Raw genomic sequence first — 21376 nt, 5'->3', positions numbered from 1 at the left:
TTGTAAGCAGTTATAACTTGATCGGTCAAGTTTTTGATTTTTGCAGGCTATTTTAGCATCTCAACTTTGTTTAAAGACACCCTGTATCATAAAAGATGCAAAAAAAAAAAGAATGGCACCAACAACACTCGTGGGTAAGAGGCATTATCTTGTCAGCCCAAATTTTAGATTCTAGATGAAATGCTCTTGTCCACGCCAGTCAGTTTCTTAGTCATCCACGCACGCTCAAAGCCTGCCACCCCTTTTAACATACATTGCACGAGCCCAAGGGTTTGGGCGAAGGAGCTGGGGTAAGTCAGGTCTTTCAAGCAGTATATAAGGACCCATAAAACAAGAGCCCTTTCCAAGGTACACGATGAAGGTTGGATGACCTCCATTGGGTCTCCACTGCACAAGATGGTTTTTGCTGTCGGTCCAAAATATATGCGAGGACCTGGCGATCCTCTCGGTAGGATGGGCATGTCTCCCTGGAAGGCATAGTGACAATGGAACTGATCACTATCGGCCTTACATTTGTTCGGATATATAAAATGCCAAAATCTACGATCCGCCGCGATCCTCTGGTAAAATACCATCCGGAGGAACAGAATAGCAGCTCTTTCCCGGACTGAATAAAGCTTCCAAAAGGACCCTAATAAAAAAAAATTAAAAAATCTTCTGAAGCAAGCATACATTTGCCAAGGTGATTAGAGAGTACTTGGGAAACCTGCCTCTCAGATAATTGTCAATGTCGTCAAACCTTATTTAGTACCTCTACTTTTATTATTGATATTGACTTCTGCCTTTTTCGTGGTTCAGCTTCTTGAACTGTACACCATGGTTTCGCTTGAATATTACGGAGGCATCCGTCAACCGTTCTTGCACAGATTTCTATAAATGTATACAGGTTTGTATTTTTGTATTGAACCGAACAAAAAAAAACAGGTAATAGGTACATTAAGGCTGTCATCTTGTATATACGTGGGGCTCGGCGTACGTTAGTTGAGAGCATGAGCATCACATTTGCTAATTAATCAAAAAATTATAATTAACTTCTTAATTAACGATTTAATTGGCCATGTCGCAACTGCAGTTTCGAAGGCCACAATTAATAAACCCTAACCCAATCGAGGCGATTTGCAAAGAGACAATAAGCTTTGTGATATTCATTGTTACAATTTTCACGTTTTTCTCTTGATTCAAAACCGCGCGCTGAAGAACGCACCTGATTATGAGCGGTCTGTGTGTCCGTCACGATTTTGGAAGTGAGACACCGGCGTGTACACCAAAGACGTGCTGCCGAGATTGTGACGCAGGGCTCGAAACAGATGCGTCACTCTTCTACGCATCATAATCAGGCGCGCCCTTCAGCGAGAAATTTTAAATGAAGCGACGAAAGGCAAAATTTTAACGATGAATATTTTAAAGCTCGTTGCTTTTCCGGAAACTGTGTGAATTGAGTTAGCCTTTAATGATGGCCCACTTTAAACCAATATTTGGCGCTAGGTCCATCAAACCGTTAATTAAAAGAAATTAAGAAAATTTGGTTAATTAGTCAATATACCGTGACGTTTATACCCTTATCTGATATGCGCCGAGCCCCACAAATATTCACTGAAAACGGCATTCACGTATGTATTATCTCCTTTTTGAACAATTATGCTGTTAAGATAAACAAAAACTGTATATACTGTAAGGTATCGGTTTGGCCGACGAGACTCGTCGACCGTTGCCACGCTCAGCCGAGCCGCCGGGTTGAGGAGAAAGAAGTAGTAGCTCGAGGTGGTTGGTTCTGGCGATTGGAATGAGCGGCCATGATTTACGGGTGTCTTAGATCAAGTGTTTAAGAGACGTTGAAACCTGAAACGTGGGCGCTCGTCCGGGATACTAAGATGTCTCATCGACCGCCTTTCGTGCCACCGGACTTTCTCCGTACGATGATGCAGCAAACGGATGGTTCAGCGCTCCATCGGGAACAGATCGCCGCCCACATAAGCGAGCTCTTGATTGCCGCGCCCATCGAGCTCGCAGAAGGTGAGCTCGACCCTGAACAGCCTCAGCCCTTGCAACTTTTGTTGCCTCAGCCCTTGTTGCCTCAGCCCTTGTTGCCTCAGCCCTTGTCACCTCAGCCCTTGCAGCCCTTGTTACCCTCTCCTTTGGTAACGCCAGCCGTCACTGCGACGAACGGAACGCCCGATCAGGATCCCATGCATGCCCTGTGGATCTCCGCCCAGCCTTCCAGGTTTTCTGGCTTTGAAGATCTACAGTCACCAGAAGGGTTCATAGAGAAGCTCGAGAGTTACTGCCTAATCCACGGTGTCAAGCGAGAAGATCGCATCAGCTGTGTCGTACCCGCAGTTCTCGACGGAAGTGCCAAGCTGTGGTTTCACTTCGCGGGGGAGTTTACGAGCTGGGGCAGCTTCGTCACCGCGTTCCATAGTCAGTTTGCGCCGGTGGATAAGAAGAAGCACTGAAAGGAGGAACTGCGGAAACGAACTCAACACCCCGAGGAAAACCTGAAGCAGTTCATATATGTCATCAGCAGTTACTACGACAGGATCGGCGAGCCTGTGAAAGATGCGCAGAAGGCGGAGAGGGTACTCCGACAGATGCACCCGCAGTTTCGGGATCTCGTTGAAGGAAGGATTTCGCCACGCTCAAGGCACTCGCCGACGCTGCCGATGGATTAATGGAGCGCGTGAGACGACGTCTCCAATACGTACCCCCTCCCCAACTTTCAAACCAGGTGGCCCGGGACTTGGTGTTCCAAACTCGAACAGCGACGCCAGTGACTCGTCTAGTTCCGGTGACTCGAACGGCGACGCCAGTGACTCGTCCAGTTCCGGTGACGGATCAGAATGTAGCAGCCTGGACCACGCCCACCCTCGCTGCTCCAAACGTGTACCCCTGGTGCCTGCATCCGGCGGCCCTGCAACCTTCGTACTACAGGGACCAACTCGGTGCTGTCGCGGCTCACAGCGTAGCACCGTTCCACATGGGTTTCGGCAGTTTCGGCAGCCCAGTCCGACAGCAGGCCGTGCCCCAAGAAAGCAGCTATGATCGCCAGCTACCGTGTCACCGGTGCGGGGGTGTGGGACACATGTCACGCCACTGTCCCACGAGCACACGCCGGAGCCGGGGCCGACCTCGCTGTTTTCGCTGCAACGAGCCCGGGCATATGCAAGCGAGTTGTCCCGGAAACGGCAGGCAGTAGACGCCGCACCGGCAGGCGTCTACATGTCAGTGCAGGTAGCTGCAGCAGCCGGTGGAAAACGGCCGCTTCTGGAGCTTCGCATAGGGGACAGAATCTTTTGCGCACTCCTGGATACCGGGTCAAGCGTCAGTCTAGCAGGAAATGCAGCTATTGCGACAGCAGTGGCTGGAGGAGCGGCTGTTCGAGAAGAGCAGCACTGCCTTCGTCTTGTAGCCGGTTGGTCTCAGACAACAAGCTCCGTACGATGCCGAGTGCATTGGGCAGGGGGATCACGTAAAGGGGTATCCACACGAAGGAGAAATCCGCTCCTTTCCTCCGCGGATCGTGCATCACGTGAGACATACGTCATCCCTTTTTGACGCCTCACGGCGCCGTTCTCCCGTTCTCCTCCGTGGCGGAGGCGCGGAGGCTTCGTGCTGTCAGCTCGAAAGCTCCGCAGGTGCACGCGGCGGAGCCGGGGACGGAGTTTCCCGGGTTGTTGACGTCACGACATCCGTCCGCGGAGTTCCCCTTCGTGTGGATACCCCTTAAGCAGCGATTCCTCTACATGCCAGGCCTTTGCAGGGACATAGTGCTAGGCAGAGCCTTTCTCAACGATACCGGCATCTCCATACATATTTATTTCGAGCGCTTGGACGATCGGGTCTGAACAACAGAAGCGTATTCCGTTTTCCAAGAGTGAAATCCAAAGAGAAGAGTACGGTCAGGCGAATAACGAAAAAGTGTATAGCATAGAGCGATTGTTCGCCCAGTCAAGTGAAGGCCCTTGTGTGCAGAGAGTACAGCCTGCGGATGATCAGTTCCTACGAGAAATGGGCCGGCGTCAGACCTGCCATAACAAGAAGATGCCTAGAGATGATCGACATCTGCTGCACGAGGACAGTCCTGACGTTGACTATGCAAAGCATCCGGATGTTTTAACCATGCTGGCAAAGTTTGGCACACTATTTGACAAACGTCCTGGCTGCACGGGACAGATGGAGCACACCGTTAACATTGGAGATTCTGCGCCGATTCGCTGCAGGCTTCGCCCGGTCAATGCTCACAAAAGACAGATTATGGATTCCTGCATCGAAGATCTGCTGCAGCAGGCCTTGATACAACCCAACTCAAGCCAGTGGTCCTGTGCCCCAGTCCTGGTTGCGAAGAAGTCGGGAGGGTACCGACTAGCTGTGGATTACCGGCCGCTCAATGCTAAAACCCAAGTTCCGGTATACGGTATACCCAATGCCACGAACAGACTGGGTACTGGCAGAGTTAGACAGAGCTCAGTGATTCACAAGCTTCGACCTGTCCCAAGGTTTCCTCCAGATTCCTTTCCGCCACGAGGATATTCCCAAGACTGCATTCATATGCCACAAGGGTACATTTGAATTCAAAAGGATGCCCTTTCGCGTGGCTGGCGGACCAGCCACATTCCAAGCTCTCATGGGCAAAGTACTTGTGGGAATCAAGCACCAATTTTGTATGGCCTTCTTGGATGGTGTCTTGATATCGTCACGGGTGGTGACCAATAAACAAGTAATAAACAGCAATAAATAAACGTTTAATGTGGCGAACTTGTGCCAAAAATAAAAGGGTACAAAAGATAATAAGAGAGCGTCGCGGGCGTCGAAGTCGGCGTAAGAGCAGAGTCGAACGCTGGGACGAGACTGACTGTGGCTCGCCACGCGGCGCCACGCGGAGCCGGAGCGCGTGGCAGCGGGCACTATTAGAGCGCTCTACCGGACTGGCGCGCAACTGCTGCGCAAGCGCATCGCGCGTGCGGCGAGATTATATTCTCGTCGCGCGCATCACGTCATCTTGGCGCTCGTCTGTCGTCTGCTACGCGCGTCGTCTGCTACGTGTATCGTCTGCTACGCCTGTCGTCTGCTACGTGTGTCGTCTGCTTTGCCTGTCGTCTGCTGCGCGCCTCGCCTGCTACGTGTGTTGTCTACTACGGCTGTTGTCTACCATGCGCATGCTACTGGTGATAGCAAGAACTTTGGCATACCCGAATGGTGGTGAACCCTGAAATGAAAGCTCCTCCAATGTGCTCATCTGCTTTCCTGGTTTAGTTTCACTATTTGTTAAAGCAAATAAACATTGTGACTTTTTTTCTTCTCGCGTCAGTCTGCGCCAGCTTTGCCGACCCCGCTTCCTGTGAAGTCTAGAGCTATCTCGGGCGCGGTGATCATAAACTAATTGTCGGCCAGCGCGTCTGCATCATTAATTAACGTGGTCCTGACTTTGATAACTGCATTTATAGCTTGTTGTTCTTGTCTTCCTTATTGTTATTGCATTTTGGTCTGTGATAGATGTGTGTTGGTGACTGTGGGGTGCAGACGTCTAAGATTTGTGCCCATAAGGTTTGCTGCAGCCAATTTCTGTAACGACGACGTTGTGTCAGTAGTGTCGGGTAAGAAAAGTGCTAACTTTATTGCTGAAGTAAGATTGAATGGCTGCTACCTGCAGTCAAAGAAAAATCAAGTCAACTAAAACAGGCTCAGTAACGGGTCATATCCCCGTTTAGCTCGACTATAGCCGCCATCCTTGGCGGCAGCGAGTCGTTAAGACTTGACACGAAAGACGCGTCTCCTTTCAAACGTTCCCATTCTGCTTGGACTGCGTCCCACAGCTGGTCTTCTGTGGCGAAATAAATAGGAGTCCGCACCATGGCCGCCTTCATTCGGCCCCACACGTTCTCAATGATGTCGAGGTCCGCGCCCTTCGGAACCCATGGCAACTCCTCTATGCCGCACTGCCGCAAGTGGTCCTTCACGGTGCGCGCAGTGTGGATGGGCGCGAGATCTTGATGAAAAAGGAAGTTCCCGTCGGGGAAGAGACCACTCCGAACGAAGGGATTAAGGACGGTGTCCACCACGTCGCAGTAACTTGTCGATGTCAGCCTCCCGACTATGCGGTGCAGAGGACCGAGGCCATGTTTTATGATGGCTCCCCAAACGTTCACGGACGTCCTGCCGCTGGAAGCAACGCGCTGCACGTAGGCAGGATTGTTCCTGCAGGAGCGCATCGACCCTAGTTGAGCGGTGTGATTTTTCAGTCAAGCTATCGGACTGTATACACAGAAATTACGCAGGTAAAGAGGAGAAAGGAACAAAGACTGTCACGACTACCCGTATGAGCCAACGATAATAAAAAAACAAATAAACAACGTAATTAGCTTTAACTAATAATGGATACATTGCGAATAACATAGCAGAAAATTCAACTGTTAAGGGACCCCAGCCTTTTATCAAACGGAATTGCAGTAAATCACGAGTGTGTAGCGAGAACGGAAACGAACGACGAAATATTTCCGCAACGAAAACAATTATCAAGATCTACGTAGAACAGCTAGCATACTAAGCAGGCCTTACCGTGCGCCGCGGGGTCGCCACACACGCACGCATTCGTCTTGTCTGGTAGAGAACATCGATTCGTCTGAAAAGACGGCCCGGCCCCAGTCATCCGCCGTCCACTACGCATGTCCCATCGCAAAGCAGAGCCTCGCTTCCTTGTTTGAAGGAGATAGCAGGGGCTTCTGCGCTGCCATGGCGCTATGCAGGCCGGCGCTTGCCAACCTCCGACGAATTGTCACGTCCGAAACGTCCAATTCCAGCTCCTCTCGGATTTCCCTGGCCGAAAGAAAGGGGTCCTCGACGACAGCGGCAATAATGTAACGGTCCTCATCCTCGGTCGTCGCTCTTGGGGGAGTCCCTCGAGGTGCGTCGTGGAGCCGGCCTACATTACGGAAAGCTTGAACGATCCAATTAACCGTCTTTAGAGGCCTTTTTACAAGGGCCCCGATAGCCCGCTGCGAGTGCCCTTTCTGGGAGAGCTCAATGATCAATCGCCTGTCCGCCTCTGGAACACTGGCCATGACGAGGTGCAGCCATCGTTCTGACAGCAATGCAAAGGCGCCTAAATTTATCAAGCACACCGCATGCGGGGGAGGGGGCCTCGAATATTTTTTTAATAAAATATAAGAAACAAAAACGGTATGATACTGTATCATGCATCAAAATATTCGCATGCTTGTCGCATGCCCGTGGGCTGATAAGTTCATCTACACGCATTTTAACCCCTGCGCTTCCATGCGACATGCTTCGCGTAGAAGACGACGCCCGTAGCAGACGACGCGCGAGCGCTCCGATGACGCGATGCGCGCGATGAGAGCATATTCCCTCAGCAGGCGCGATGCGCATGCGCTGGAACTTGCGCGCCGGGCCGTTAGGCTGCTCTGATAGTACCCGCTGCCACGCGCTCCGGCGTTCCCGCTAACTGTGATCAAGGTAGTACATGAGTGGTCTTCTGGAATAATCGGCGTAGAAACTTCGACGCGTAGAACATTCGGGCCTGGAACAAGCAACATGATTCTCGAATTCTCCAGAACACTAAATTGCAGGAATAAACAAAAGACACGTCACTCCCAGGATTCGAACCCTAGCTTTTCGCGTAGGAGGCAAGCGCGATAATCGTTAGGCCACGCGCGCGCTGCCTACTTGGCCAGCTGCGCGCGCGGCATTACTCCCCCCTTTAAAAAGTGCATCGACCCGATGCAACCCAAGAACAAAAATAACGGTAAACTAAAGAGTCCTTTGGAACATATAAGGTCCACAGTCCTATCTAGCGTAGTACGGCTTCAGTCGCACGACGTGGACGACTTCCGGTCGTGGTGGGCGGCGTGATGATGTTCTTGTTCCGTCGGGCATCACCTCGTAGTTCAGGTCCCCGAGTCGACGAAGCACTTTGTAAGGTCCAAAGTAACGTTTCAGGAGTTTCTCGCTGAGACCGCGGCGGCGAATCGGTGTCCACAGCCACACCCTGTCTCCGGGCTGGAAGTGGACGTCCCGACGACGAAGGTTGTAGCGGCCAGTGTCGATACGTTGTTGGGCTTGAATCCGGAGTCTGGCGAGCTGACGGACTTCTTCTGCCCTTTGGGCAACCACCTGGGCGTCGTCGCTTGCGTCGACAGCCGGTTCGTGGGGTAACATAGCGTCCAGCATTGTCGTTACCTTGCGCCCATGCACCAGTTGAAAGGGTGTCACTCCGGTGGTTTCTTGTACGGCCGTGTTGTAGGCAAAGGTGACATACGGCAACACCTCGTCCCATGTCTTGTGCTCCACGTCGACGCACATGGAGATCATGTCGGCGATGGTCTTGTTGAGTCTTTCCGTCAGCCCGTTGGTCTGAGGGTGGTACGCCGTGGTGCGACGATGGCTGGTGTGGCTGAGACGAAGGACTTCTTGTGTCAGCTGGGCCATAAACGAGGATCCACGGTCTGAGATCAGGACTTCGGGAGCGCCGTGCCGGAGGACAATGGATTCAGTGAAAAATTTGGCAACTTCCACAGCAGTTCCGAAAGGAAGGGCTTTCGTTTCGGCGTACCGCGTGAGATAATCTGTGGCGACGATGATCCAGCGATTTCCTAACGTCGACGGCGGAAAAGGGCCAAGTAGATCCATTCCGATCTGCTGGAAAGGTGCCGTTGGCGGAGGAATTGACTGCAAGAGTCCGGCCGGCCTCGTTGGAGGTTTCTTTCGTCGCTGGCATTCATGGCATGATCGTGTGTATAGGTGGACGGTTTTGGGGAGCTTGGGCCAGTAATACTTTTCACGAATACGGGCCAGTGTCCGGCTGTAACCAAGGTGTCCGGACGTCGGGTCGTCGTGGCAGGCTTGGAAGATCTCCTCTCGAAGGTCGGTCGGGATTACCAGCAGCCACGTGGAGTTGTTGTTGCCGAAGTTCTCTTTGTAGAGAACTCCTTGTCTAATGGCGAAGGTCGGCAGGGCTCGTGAAAAAACACGTGGCATGGCACTCCCACGCCCTTCCAGGTGCTCTATTAGTGCACGCAGCTCAGGATCGTCTCGTTGACGTCGGGCCATGTCGTCGCTGTTCACTGCGCCCAGGAAACACTCGTCGTCATCGTCGTCGCTGCTGTCGGAGGGTGTTTCGACGGGAGCTCTGGACAGGCAATCGGCGTCGCTGTGCTTGCGGCCCGACTTGTAGACTGCGGTCATGTTGAACTCTTGTAGTCGGAGACTCCATCGCGCAAGGCGTCCTGACGGGTCCTTGATGCTCGCAAGCCAGCAGAGCGAATGGTGGTCCGTGACTACGCGGAACGGGCTTCCGTATAAGTACGGACGAAACTTCGTGATCGCCCAGACGACCGCAAGGCATTCTTTTTCAGTCGTGGAGTAATTTCGCTCCGCCTTGGACAATGTCCGACTTGCGTAGGCGATGACTCGCTCGGTGCCCTCTTGTACTTGAACCAGTACCGCGCCAAGTCCTGCGTTACTTGCGTTCGTGTGAATCTCGGTTTCCGCATCCTGGTCGAAATGTCCAAGAACAGGAGGCGCCTGCAGTCGTCGCTTCAGCTCGTCAAATGCCTGCTGCTGCTCCTCGGCCCATTCGAACTTCTCGGCGTCCTTCGTGAGGCTTGTGAGCGGTGCGAAAATCCTTGCGAAGTCTCGAACGAAGCGCCGATAGTAGGCACATAGCCCAAGGAACCTTCGCACGGCCTTCTTGTCCGTTGGCGCCGGAAATGCTGCGACGGCGCGAGTCTTCTCTGGGTCGGGGTGAACGCCTTCGTTACTGACCACGTGACCTAGGAACTTCAGCTCGTCATAGGCGAACCGACACTTTGACGGCTTCAGGGTGAGTCCGGCGGTTCGTATGGCTTGGAGAACAGCTTGTAGTCGTCGCAGGTGCTCGTCGAAGTCGCTGGAAAACACTACGACGTCGTCGAGGTAGACGAGACAGCTCTGCCACTTCAGTCCTGCCAGTACGGTGTCCATGACACGCTGGAAAGTTGCTGGCGCCGTGCACAGTCCGAAGGGCATCACCTTGAACTCGTACAGCCCATCCGGCGTGACGAAAGCTATCTTCTCTCGGTCCCGTTCGTCGACTTCGATCTGCCAGTAGCCGCTCTTCAGGTCCATCGATGAAAAGTATCGGGAGTGGCGCAGCCGGTCTAACGTGTCGTCGATGCGGGGGAGTGGATAGACGTCTTTCTTCGTCACCGCGTTCAGTTGCCGGTAGTCCACGCAGAACCTAAGTGTTCCGTCCTTCTTCTTAACCAGTACGATTGGAGAGGCCCAGGGACTGCTTGAAGGTTGGATTATGTCGTCGTTCAGCATCTCTTGAACTTGCTCCTGGATCACTTCCCTTTCTTTAGCGGAGACTCTGTACGGTGACCGATGCACAGGCCGCGCGTCGTCCTCGGTAACGATGCGGTGCTTCGCAACGGTGGTTTGGCGCACCTTTGACGACGTGGCAAAGCAGTCGCGGTATTCGGTGAGGAGGTCACTGAGCTGTCGTCAGTGGCGTACCAACTTGTTTTTGAGTGGGGGGGCAAACCCGACCCTCTTCCCCCTCCCCCCCCCCCTTAATCGAAAATTCGGCGCAACTTTTGTCGAACTTTTCTAAAGATGTGGCAATGATTCGGCAAAATTACAACGTTACCAGACTTAACATTGATATTTTGTTTTTTCTTACGAAAAAAATTTTGCTTCTTCTTCTTAAAATAAATACAACTTGTAGTGCCTATTGAAACAGTTATGATTAAATAAGGTGATATTCTACAAGATAATTGTATCGATGTCGCTTTTGTGTGTTTACTGGCAATTTTAGTGTTTGCTTGCAGAAAGTGGCGTGACAACGAGGTTGGGTAGTAGCCGGAGCAGTCACGAATCACACTACGAGAGTTTTGATTTTGAGGCTTCATCAGCGCACGCCTGCAAGTGTGTTTACATTGTTAAAATAAAGACAATCACTGCGTTCTTACTTTCTCCGGGAGTCACCGTTTCGTGCGCGAAAACGGATGCAACGGTTGTTTAGCCTTCACCAGAAGAGATAACAATACTGTAAATATGCATGTTTTTCGATTTGAGTCACTTGACGTCAGCTTTGCATGAAAGTGCGCGTTCCATATTCGCAACGTGCCGTTTTTAACCTTTAAAATTTCGGTTTCTGGTGTTAGAACACACACGGACGTTTAGGAAGATGGGGAGAGTTAGGAATGTCGGATGTGCAACGTCGAGCATGATAGTTCTGTGTTTAACGAATACTTTTCATCAGCGTTTACTAACGAATGCTTGGACTTCGTCCCCACTCTCCCTGAAGAGCTTTACGAGCGCATGCATCCTATTAACGTTAACTCCGCTGGTATTAAAACATTGATTGATAAACTAAAACTTACTTCGTCCGCTGGAACCGATAACATCAACCCTAAAATTTAAAAGAAACACCCGTGTTATTTCTAGTGAGTATTTGAAACTCATCTTCATTCAGTCCTCATCTCAAAGCTGCCTTCCATCTGACCAAAAGGTGGGAAGGGTAATTCCCAGTCTTTAAACAGGGCAGCCGCTCTTCCGCATCTAATTATCGCCCTAATTCATTGACTTCAATTTCTTGCAAACTACTTGAGCATATCCTCTACTCCAATATCGTGAGGCACCTATCATCCCATTTCTTTTCTTTAAACAGCAGCACGGTTTTCAAAAGGTACTTTCCTGCGAAACGCAACTCTGCGACTTCATCCATGACTTGCACACTAACCTTGAATGTCACGTCCAAACTGACGCAGTTTTTTTTTTTTTTTTTTTTTTTTTTTCCAAAGCGTTTGGCCGTGTCCTCCATCAACGCCTTCTTTCTAAGCTATCATCTTTTTGCCTCGACCAATAACCGTTTGCATGGATTCGTGACTTTCTTTTTTCCCGTGTACAGGTCACGTCCATGATGATCATGAATCTTCGTTAATAAATGTATCTCCTGGTGTTCCCCTGGGGTTCGTACTTGGGCCCTTACTCTTTTTAATATTTATTAATGACATTCCCATTGGGATTTCTTCAAAAAAAAAACGCTTTTTCGCCGACGACTGCGTCATCCATAACAAAGTAACTTGTGTGCAAAATAATAACCAGCTTCAGGAAGATCTAGATAAAATTAACAGTTGGTGCAAAGAGTGGATTATGTCACCAAACAAGTATAAACGCAAACTAATCCACTTCACCAAGAAAAAAACCACTCTGTCATTTAATTACTTCTTGGACTCCGATCTGATTGAGACCGCTACTGTGTATAAATACCTTGGTGTAAGACTAACATCTGACCTTCCCTGGAATAACCACATTGAAGCCATTACCGCCAATTCATCTGGAACTCTTGGACTAAGCAGACGTAACTTAAAAAATCGCTCCACCCTTTGTCCCTAAGCTAACCTTTAACACGTACGTCAGACCAAAAATAGAATATGCTTCAACCATCTGAAATACCCATCGACTGTACCTCATCAATACGCTGTAGAGGCAGTTCAGAACAGAGCTGCTCGCTTCATTTCATCCACTTATGACTTTTCTTTCAGTGTCTCGGCGCTAAAAACTGAACTAACCATGTCCTCTTTGCAGCTTCGCAGGAAAGTCTCTCAGCTGTGCCTTATTCACAAAATCTACTACCACATTCCCGACCTCAAAACCACTTTGTTATTACCCCTCGACCGAACATCTTCTCGCCTCAACAACGTCTGCACCATCAAACACACTTCTGGCTCTACGAACGCTTTCAATTGGTCATTCCTTTCTCAAGCCATCATCCACTGGAACAGTCCCCCATCCTCCATTGTCACCATCTTGGACCCTGCTGATTTCTCCTCTGCAGTAAAACTACACCTTTCTTGGCCCATGTGATGGTGTGCGGGGCTAGGCAGATCAGTGAAAACACTTACGCAGAGCGCTTGCCAGGCCAGACTTGTACGTAGTTCAACTACTTTACTCAAGTTACTGTAGTTTAACTACTTTTCTGGGTAGTTTAGTAACTTTTAATTACATTTCTATTCTAGTAATCAGTAGTTTACTTTAACTACTTTTCCGAGTGACTTCCACTCAAATTACAAATTACTTTCTAATTTTAGTGGTTGTTTTGCCTATTAACAGAGAACAGAGGTCGGAAGGTCAGCTGATATTTGCAGAGGGGGAAGCATGCGGAGTAGAAAAGGGGGAAATGGGAAGGAAGAAAGTGATTTAGATAGTCCAAAAAACCCCAAAATTTTAACGAGCCCCCCCACTGCAACAACAATGCTACGAGGCGCGGGGAGCGAACAGACACGACGCAAGAGAGGTCGAGTAACTGTGGGATTAGCTCCGAATAGTGGCGTTTCTTTGTATTCCGAAGCTCAAGGAGACTTGACGCATTTGAAGAAAGGGCTTGTCCCCGCTTCTCTCCAAAGTAGGAATTCTTGCCCACTACAGGAGGTGCACACACTGCTCCTTTTACGGTGCAGGCGATAGAACCCCTAACAACGACGCTTACGCCGGATGGGCTGCTCGTGTATCACTCGAAGCGCGTTAACCCACACCCGCGCCTGCGTTCACGCCGCTTCGCGGTGACGGTGTGCGGCTGCTAATTACAAATCTATTAACCCACCTAGCCCCCCCACCCCCCGTACACGCCGCTTTGCGGCGCCCGGTCGGCAACCCGAGCCCCGCTGCCCCCCATGCACTTCCGTAAATAGAGTCGATACGATTTAGTTTAGCGATGTTTCGTCAACAACATTCGTTTTTTTAGTGTTAATGGTAAAAAAGAAATGTAAATATCGCCAAATGCCTCGACAAAACAAAATGTTCGAGAAAAAAAATAAAAAGTAAGCCGGCCCACACCATAAATAGAACCCGGGTCTGACACGTATGAGGCAGACATCTCACCACTAAGTTACGCTACCTCTTCGGAAACTCGCATTGCATCCGCTGCCTATGTTGACGGCGGCAGCGCCTATCTCCAAGCAAGCAATCAAAACTTTATTTTGTGTAAGGGCCTACGTCCTGGTCTGGACGGCCCGTCTGGCTCATGTCTCGCGGATGGATTCCGTAAGGTTACCGTGTAGCCTTGTTCGTGGAGCAAGGCTTTACGAACCAGCCAATCCGGCGAGCGTGAGCACCGTTGCTAGGGTTTGTATCGCCTGCGCGTTAAAAATATGCCCGCGCGGGTCGGGGGGCAGTGCCCTTGGTATTCCTTGGGCGCCGCCGGCCTGTGTCTGCTCTGCCCAGTGGCGGCCGTTTCAGGGGGGGCAAAACGCATGCCTTGCCCCCCCACTCTGAGAACTGGGGGGGGGGGGGGCAAGTGCCCCCCTTGCCCCCCCGGTTGGTACGCCCATGGCTGTCGTCGTTTCAGGCCCAGAAGCTTAGGGTCAATGTCGAGCTGCGCTGGCGACGTACTGTCTTGCTGAGGTGGCGAGGATTCGTCAGTAATGGCGGCGATAGCGGCGGAGTTTCGGAGTTCCTCGACCTGGCCCACGGCTGTACCTTTTGTGAGGTGTTGCGCTTCATTTCGGAAGTTCGTCACGAGGACCACAGTGCGGCCATCCTGAAGTTCAGCTACTCCTCTTGCGACGCCTATTCCTCTTCCAAGAAGCAACTGGAGGCTTCCTTCGAGCAGAACTTCGCCGCAGAAAGCTTCGGTGATCCCGACGGGTACGAAAACACTCGACCTCGGCGGTAAGTTCACGTGGCTTGCGAGGACTCGGACCGCAGACGACGTCGCTATGGGTTCCTCCGGTGGTGAAACAGGTTTTCGTAGCGTTAACCGGTTTGCTCCGAGGTCGATGACGGCGCCATACTCGCAGAGGAAGTCCATTCCGAGGATAACGTCCCTGGAACAGTCTTGCAGAACGACGAAATTCACAGGGCACGTCTCACCGTGGATCTCGACGCGAGCAGTGCATCGCCCGACTGGTGTGATGAGGTGCCCACCGGCGGTTCGTATTTGAGGGCCTTCCCACGGCGTTGTCACTTTTCGCAGGCGGCGAGGGAGCCTCCCACTCAAGACTGAGTAGTCTGCTCCGGTGTCCACGAGTGCCGATGCGTTGTGGCCGTCGATAATGATGTGTAGGTTGTTGGACACCGATGCAGGGACGTCGTTGTGATCCGTAGCGTCGAGAGACTGGGAGCGCTCCGGCGTTCTTGGAGGCTCTTTACGTCGGTCGTCTTCGGCAACTCCACCTCCAGGGGTTGCCGCGCCTAGTTTCCCCGTCGTGGAGCGAGGGGCGACAGGCTTTCACGTCGGGGTCGGTGCATCGGCGAGGCTGGACGTCGTGGCGACGGTGACCGGAACTCTCGGCGGGACGCTGGCTCAGGGGACTGAAGTCGTCGCAGGTACTCGTCGATTTCCCGAGGGCGTTCACCATAACGTGGCCGCGGGTCGTTCGGGTGGAACCCACGCAACCCGAGTCGTCGGTGCGGGCATCGGCGGTAAGTGTGGTCTGCTTCCCCGCAGTGGAAGCACAGGGGGCGTCGATCGGGCGTCCTCCACACGTCTGTTTTTCTGGGTGCGGGCTGTTCCGGACGGACGTACGGGACCCGCTCTTCTTGTCGTCGGAGGTAGTGTGGCGTTGGGGCGTCTCGTCGAGGTGGCCGCGTGTATTGGTGAGCAGCCGGTGGTGGTCGTCGCGCTACTGAAGCGTAGGTTACCACCGGTTCTTCTGGTTCAGCGATGTCGACAGGAGACTCCGGTTGAATGGCACGCTGCACTTCTTCTTTAACGAGCTCGGTGAGTGAGAGCGCAGCTGGTCGTTCTGCTGCCGGCACCAACTTCCTAAGCTCTTCGCGGACAATGTCTCTGACCATCTCACGGATCGCAGTGGGGTCAGAGTTGCCGGAACTGATGCTGCAGGTAGATGGTGAAATCACGGTGACGCCATTATACCGCTGGTAATGGCTCGCCCTTGCGAGGAGCGCCCTTTCAAGGTTGGTTGCCTCCGAGATGAAGCTTTCCACCGTCGACGGAGGGTTACGGACAAGGCCGCCGAAAATGTCATCCCGGACACCTCGCATGAGTACCCGCAACTTCTTTTCATCTGTGGCCTGCGGGTCGGCGCGGGCGAACAGGCGGAGGACGTCTTCAGTGAAAGATGTCACGCTTTCCTTGGGTCCCTGGTTTCTCCCTCGAAGCAGGTCTTCGGCGCGCTCACGTCGGTGTTGACTGACAAATGTTTTCTTCAATTCGTTCTTACAAACTTCCCACGTGGTCAAGGCGACTTCGTGATTTTCATACCACTGCCTTGCCGTTCCTTCCAGTGAGAAGTAGATGTTCTGGAGGCGCTGCTCATCGGTCCATCCGTTGTGGCGGGCCACTCGGTCGTACTGCAGGAGCCAGTCTTCTACGTCTTCGTAGAGTTCACCGTGGAAGGGGGCAGCCGTCCGCGGTGCGACGGGCATGTAGATGACGGTAGAAGCGGCGGGGGCTTGCGACTGGTTGGCCACCGTCGGCCTCGTTGGCTGCCTGGTCCGGGGTGGCAGAAGTCCGTGTTCCGGGGGTAGACCTTGGGTGCGGCGACTGGATCGGGTCTCGATCTGGTCTTCGCTCGGTCCTCGGGAGGCTGGGTCCGGACTTGCACTGCGGGAACTCGGAGGGGAGCGCTGCACGGGCATGCGGGTACCCCGCACCTCCACCAAAATGTCACGGGTGGTGACCAATAAACAAGAAATAAACAGGAATAAATAAACGTTTAATGTGGCGAACTTGTGCCAAAAATAAAAGGGTACAAAAGATAATAAGAGAGCGTCGCGGGCGTCGAAGTCGGCGTAAGAGCAGAGTCGAACGCTGGGACGAGACTGACTGTGGCTCGTTACGCGGAGCCCCTTATGTACATGAGTGGTCTTCTGGAATAATCGGCGTAGAAACTTCGACGCGTAGAACATTCGGGCCTGGAACAAGCAACATGATTCTCGAATTCTCCAGAACACTAAATTACAGGAATAAACAAAAGACACGTCACTCCCAGGATTCGAACCCTAGCTTTTCGCGTGGGAGGCAAGCGCGATAATCGTTAGGCCACGCGCGCGCTGCCTACTTGGCCAGCTGCGCGCGCGGCAATATACTCCAGTTTATTTGAAGATCACTTGCGGCATATAGACGCTTTGCAGCAGCTGTGAATGGGCGCTGCCATAACTGACCTTCAGTTTTTGTTTCCCCTTATTACGTTTACTTCACTTCATTATTACCATAGCAGGCTAGGTCATTGCCATCCTAGATTTTATTCTGCACTCTCAGAAAAAAAGGAGCCAAATGAGCAAAAAAGGGTTCTTTTCGCTAAACAAGAACCGATTTCGGGGAAGATCCTTTAGAAGCGTGCTTTCTCAACCAAAAGCACCCCTCGCAAAGTAAAAAAAGAAATGCAGAGCTAGTTTCCGGCCTGGAGAGAGCGAAAAGGGTTCTTGTTGCAGCCAGGAAAGAGATAAAGCGATCTTTGGAAAAAGGAGGTCACTTAAGTCTTCTACCGGATAGAGGGACACAATGACCAGGCTCGAAAGGCTTTGCACGCGAGAAATTGGGTGCGCCATTCTGTGGAAACAAAGCTGCCCGTGCGAGCTGTCAAGTCCTTGAAAGCTTAGAGAGGTGGAATGTCGTAGTTATTTACCAAGTCGCGTTGTGTTATTTACCAAACCGAGATAATCTTCGCCTCGGACCACAGATAAAACAGGCTTTGATGCCTTTGACTCCCGGGCCACCTGCTTCAGCGGTTTGAACACTGGCGTTCGTTTGCAAGCGTAACTGCTCGCCGTGTTTTATTTAGTAAGAAATGTTAGTATAAAGCTACTCTTAGGTACTCATTTGTATAAACCAAACGGGTCATTGAATTAAAGTTTATTTGAAGAAATCTGTACCTCCGGAAATCGATTGTGTAGTTTATTTCCCCCCAACCCCCAAAAAATGCATACAAATTTTCAACGGTGCAAAATTTCGATGAATGAGCAACACACATAAAAAAGTGCATGTTGCGATGAATGAGTGTAACAAAAGCTATTTTTTAACTTGCTTTCGTGTTTAAACGATATGCGTATAACTGCGCGTATGAATGAAAAAAAACAATAGAACAGAGGAACGTTTTTTTGTTTTTTTTTTGTTTTAGTATAGAATGCAGTTGTCCTAGCTTGTGGTCATGAGTCATGACACCACCCGTCTCCCAATACGGCGCCTCTGATTGTTTCGCGGCACGCGTCGAGCCGCAAAAATAGAGTTGGGACCCAACCGCGAGGGGCATCAAAAGTCCTGCTGCGCGGAAGGTTCAAGTGATGTGTTGCAGTCATCTTTATCTTCAAAAATAAATCAGTCTGTAAATGGTGGTTTTTCGATTTCAAGGAGCAGTTATGTCTAGAAGGATACCCCGAAATAATCCCATAGGCATAATCTATAAGTGCGTTTTGAGTGAAGCAAAACTAAACTTCGATATGTTGTGCGTTAAAATTTATGTGCAGTGTAAGAAATGAGTGCTCCGTCCGCCGTTGAAGCCCGCTCGCTACTTTGAGGTCGCCCACCAAGAGTTAGGAGAATGGGATGGCTTGAGGAAAAAAAACAACACAGAAACGTGGTCGTTGCTGTTCTCGTAGTTTTCGCGAGCAATATGGCATGATAGGATGCAGAACAAATGGCCTCGGACGAAATGGCCCTGGACGAAACGGCCCCGGACAAAATGGTCCCAAGTGCAATCCCGGAGAGAATGGTCCCAAATGATTTTTAGACACTCATCTTTTAATAAGGTGCTACTCTGAAGTTCTGTTAAGTACATTCAATGCTCTTATAATGCAACTTTTGTAGAGACTATAAAAAAAAAAAAAGAAGCTCAATATAGACGCGACAATGTTGGAGAAACACACACACAGGGCAGGCACCTGTCTCGTGTGTTTTTCTTCGACTTTGTACCGTTTATTTTGCACTCTTTTTCATTATGCCGATCAACCAACTAGCCCAACAATCTATTTTACTGCTTGATACAACTCTTTCCGATCTCCCGCTCGAAGCTTTAAATTGATGCGGTACAGTTACATTTTGTGAACTTAATGTTTTAATTTAAAGGAGTTCCCTCTTGTAGCTCTGTTGAACAGAGCTACAAGAAGACGTTTTGAGTGAAGCCAAACGTAGCACACATTTACAACTAGTTTCTTTATGTAATGAAATGTTTATTTCACAAAAAAAAAATGTATTGCATTATACGAATATTTATCTTTTTATATGTTGGGATTGTACCAATTAAATCTAATAAAAATAAGGAGCAAGAAAAAATACGAAAAAAATTTATTTGAACCATTTTGTCCGAGTTTACTATTCGAACAATTTTGTCCGGGGCCATTTTCCCGGTTTTTGGGCTGGTTCTATGTTTTCGATTCCCATTTATTTACTTATTTATTTATTTCAATACCCTCAGGGCCCAGAGGGCATTACAGAGGGGGTGGACAAGAACAACAACAATGCAAAAACATAAAAAAGCAAAGCAAAGGCCAACAATGCACTTCTGCTAGAGAGAAGAAAAGATCAGCCTAATATGTATTAGCAAAAATTATTAACTAATGCAGCTCTAAATAAATCAACTGATGATATGTTTACAAAAGATGCGGGAAGATGGTTCCAATCGGAGGACGTTCGAGGAATGAAGGAGTCAATGTATGCCGAGGTTTTGCAAAGAGGTATGCCGACTTTGAAGCGATGATCGATGCGGGGAGAAATGAAAGATGGGCTCAGAAGTAGTTTGTCCTTCAGCGAGGCGTTAGAATGATACATTTTGAAAAACAGACATAGGCGTGATATTTTTCGTCGTAGTGAAAGAAGAGGCAGAGATAGAGTTGATTTCATAGATGATACACTAGCAGTGCGGTGATAATTGCAGAAAATGAAACGCACCGCACGATTTTGCATGGCTTCAATGTTATTCATGAGCGTCGTTTGGCCGGGATCCCAGATTGCTGCAGCATACTCGAGCTTTGAGCGAACTAGAGTTTTGTATAAAATTAGTTTGAGGGACATAGGGACTGAAGAGAAGTTTCTTTTGAGATACCCAAGCATAGAGTTAGCATTAGCGATAATGTGATCAGTATGAGCTTTCCATGATAGTGTAAAAGGGATAAGCGCCGCCTGCACGCCCAGCATTTGCGTGACGTGGCGCTTAACTGAGCTAATATTTGTTCAGAAATGGCAATCGACGGTTCGGAGGTGGCTCCGATTGGAAGAAAAATTCTTTGTCAGCGACATCAATTCGCTCTCTCTGATTGATTTATTATCACTTCTCCTTCGAGTTCCAAAATAGGCTCGATTATCATTCAATCTTGTTTCCAGGCCCTCTATTTTGATAAATTCCTATAAAAAACACGTCACTGACCGGACACTGAATCATCGAATCTAGGTGCGTTGTCGTACTGCCGGCACAAAAGTCGCTCAGCCACCAAATAGGCCAACACGCGTTGCTCAACACAGTGTGTTGATTGTTTCCGTTGCCGGAAGGTGTCACGCCGAATCGAGAATTTCGCTCTTGTTTATTTTGTGTTTATTTTTGGCAAGAGAGTGAACTGCCAACAATTTTACCGGCGGCTGACGGACATGCTTAGTGACGTGATCGCCGTGTTTCCTGGCAGACAAGGACGAAAAAGCGATGACATGTGCATATTATCTTCGCCAGCGAACCGTGGTTCAGGCAGCTCAACGGCACCCCAGAGGATAAGCCGTAATGTGTTCAAAAGCGACGTTTCGGGGGCTAATCTGCTCACCACTAGGCTGACAGTTCGTTGGGAACGTCATGCTTGTTTGACCAGTGAACCTTCTGCCTTGCACCATGTGATCACAACCGCAGAGAAAGGTGTCAGGTGATAAAAACCAGGCGACTAATTGGTCCGGCAAGCACGTAGCTTCCACCGCGCTGTCAGCTTAGCGGTGAACAGGAATGGGTCGCTGAAGGTCACTAGAGCCAACAGGATCTAGTTTCGTTGCTCGAGGGAGTGCCACACTCGCTCGTACGAGTGGCGGATCGGAACAATGTTTGACCTCCTCTCCCTTTGGGTTTGAAGCTCTAGAAGGAAGTACCTCCCTCCCTTTCCTCTTAGCCATCACTTGCAACGTGTCAGCGGACGTGAGCACATGGAGACGTCTGCTGGTGGCTTTTTGAAAACGAACTGCAATCGGCCTGTTCATCATTTCTAGGTAAAACTTCTTCTAATCAGGCAATATTTATAATTTATCTTGAAAATTGCTATAAGTACAGTAGTGCTCAATATGGCCGGAAATTGTTTGATGCATAGGCAGAATAAGTAGGACAGGGGGCGGCTTCTTATTAATTAAGCTACTTGTCGTTTGAAATTTGTTTTTATGCTATTTTAACTTGGAGTTGTCCAACCAAGCACGTTGCAAAAAAAAAAAAAAAAAACATTATTTTACGGTCTTGTA

The sequence above is a fragment of the Ixodes scapularis genome, unplaced genomic scaffold (assembly GCF_016920785.2).
Source record: "Ixodes scapularis isolate PalLabHiFi unplaced genomic scaffold, ASM1692078v2 ptg002746l_1__unscaffolded, whole genome shotgun sequence".
Classification (NCBI taxonomy): Eukaryota; Metazoa; Arthropoda; class Arachnida; order Ixodida; family Ixodidae; genus Ixodes; species Ixodes scapularis.
Note: the sequence above shows the minus strand (reverse complement) of the source record.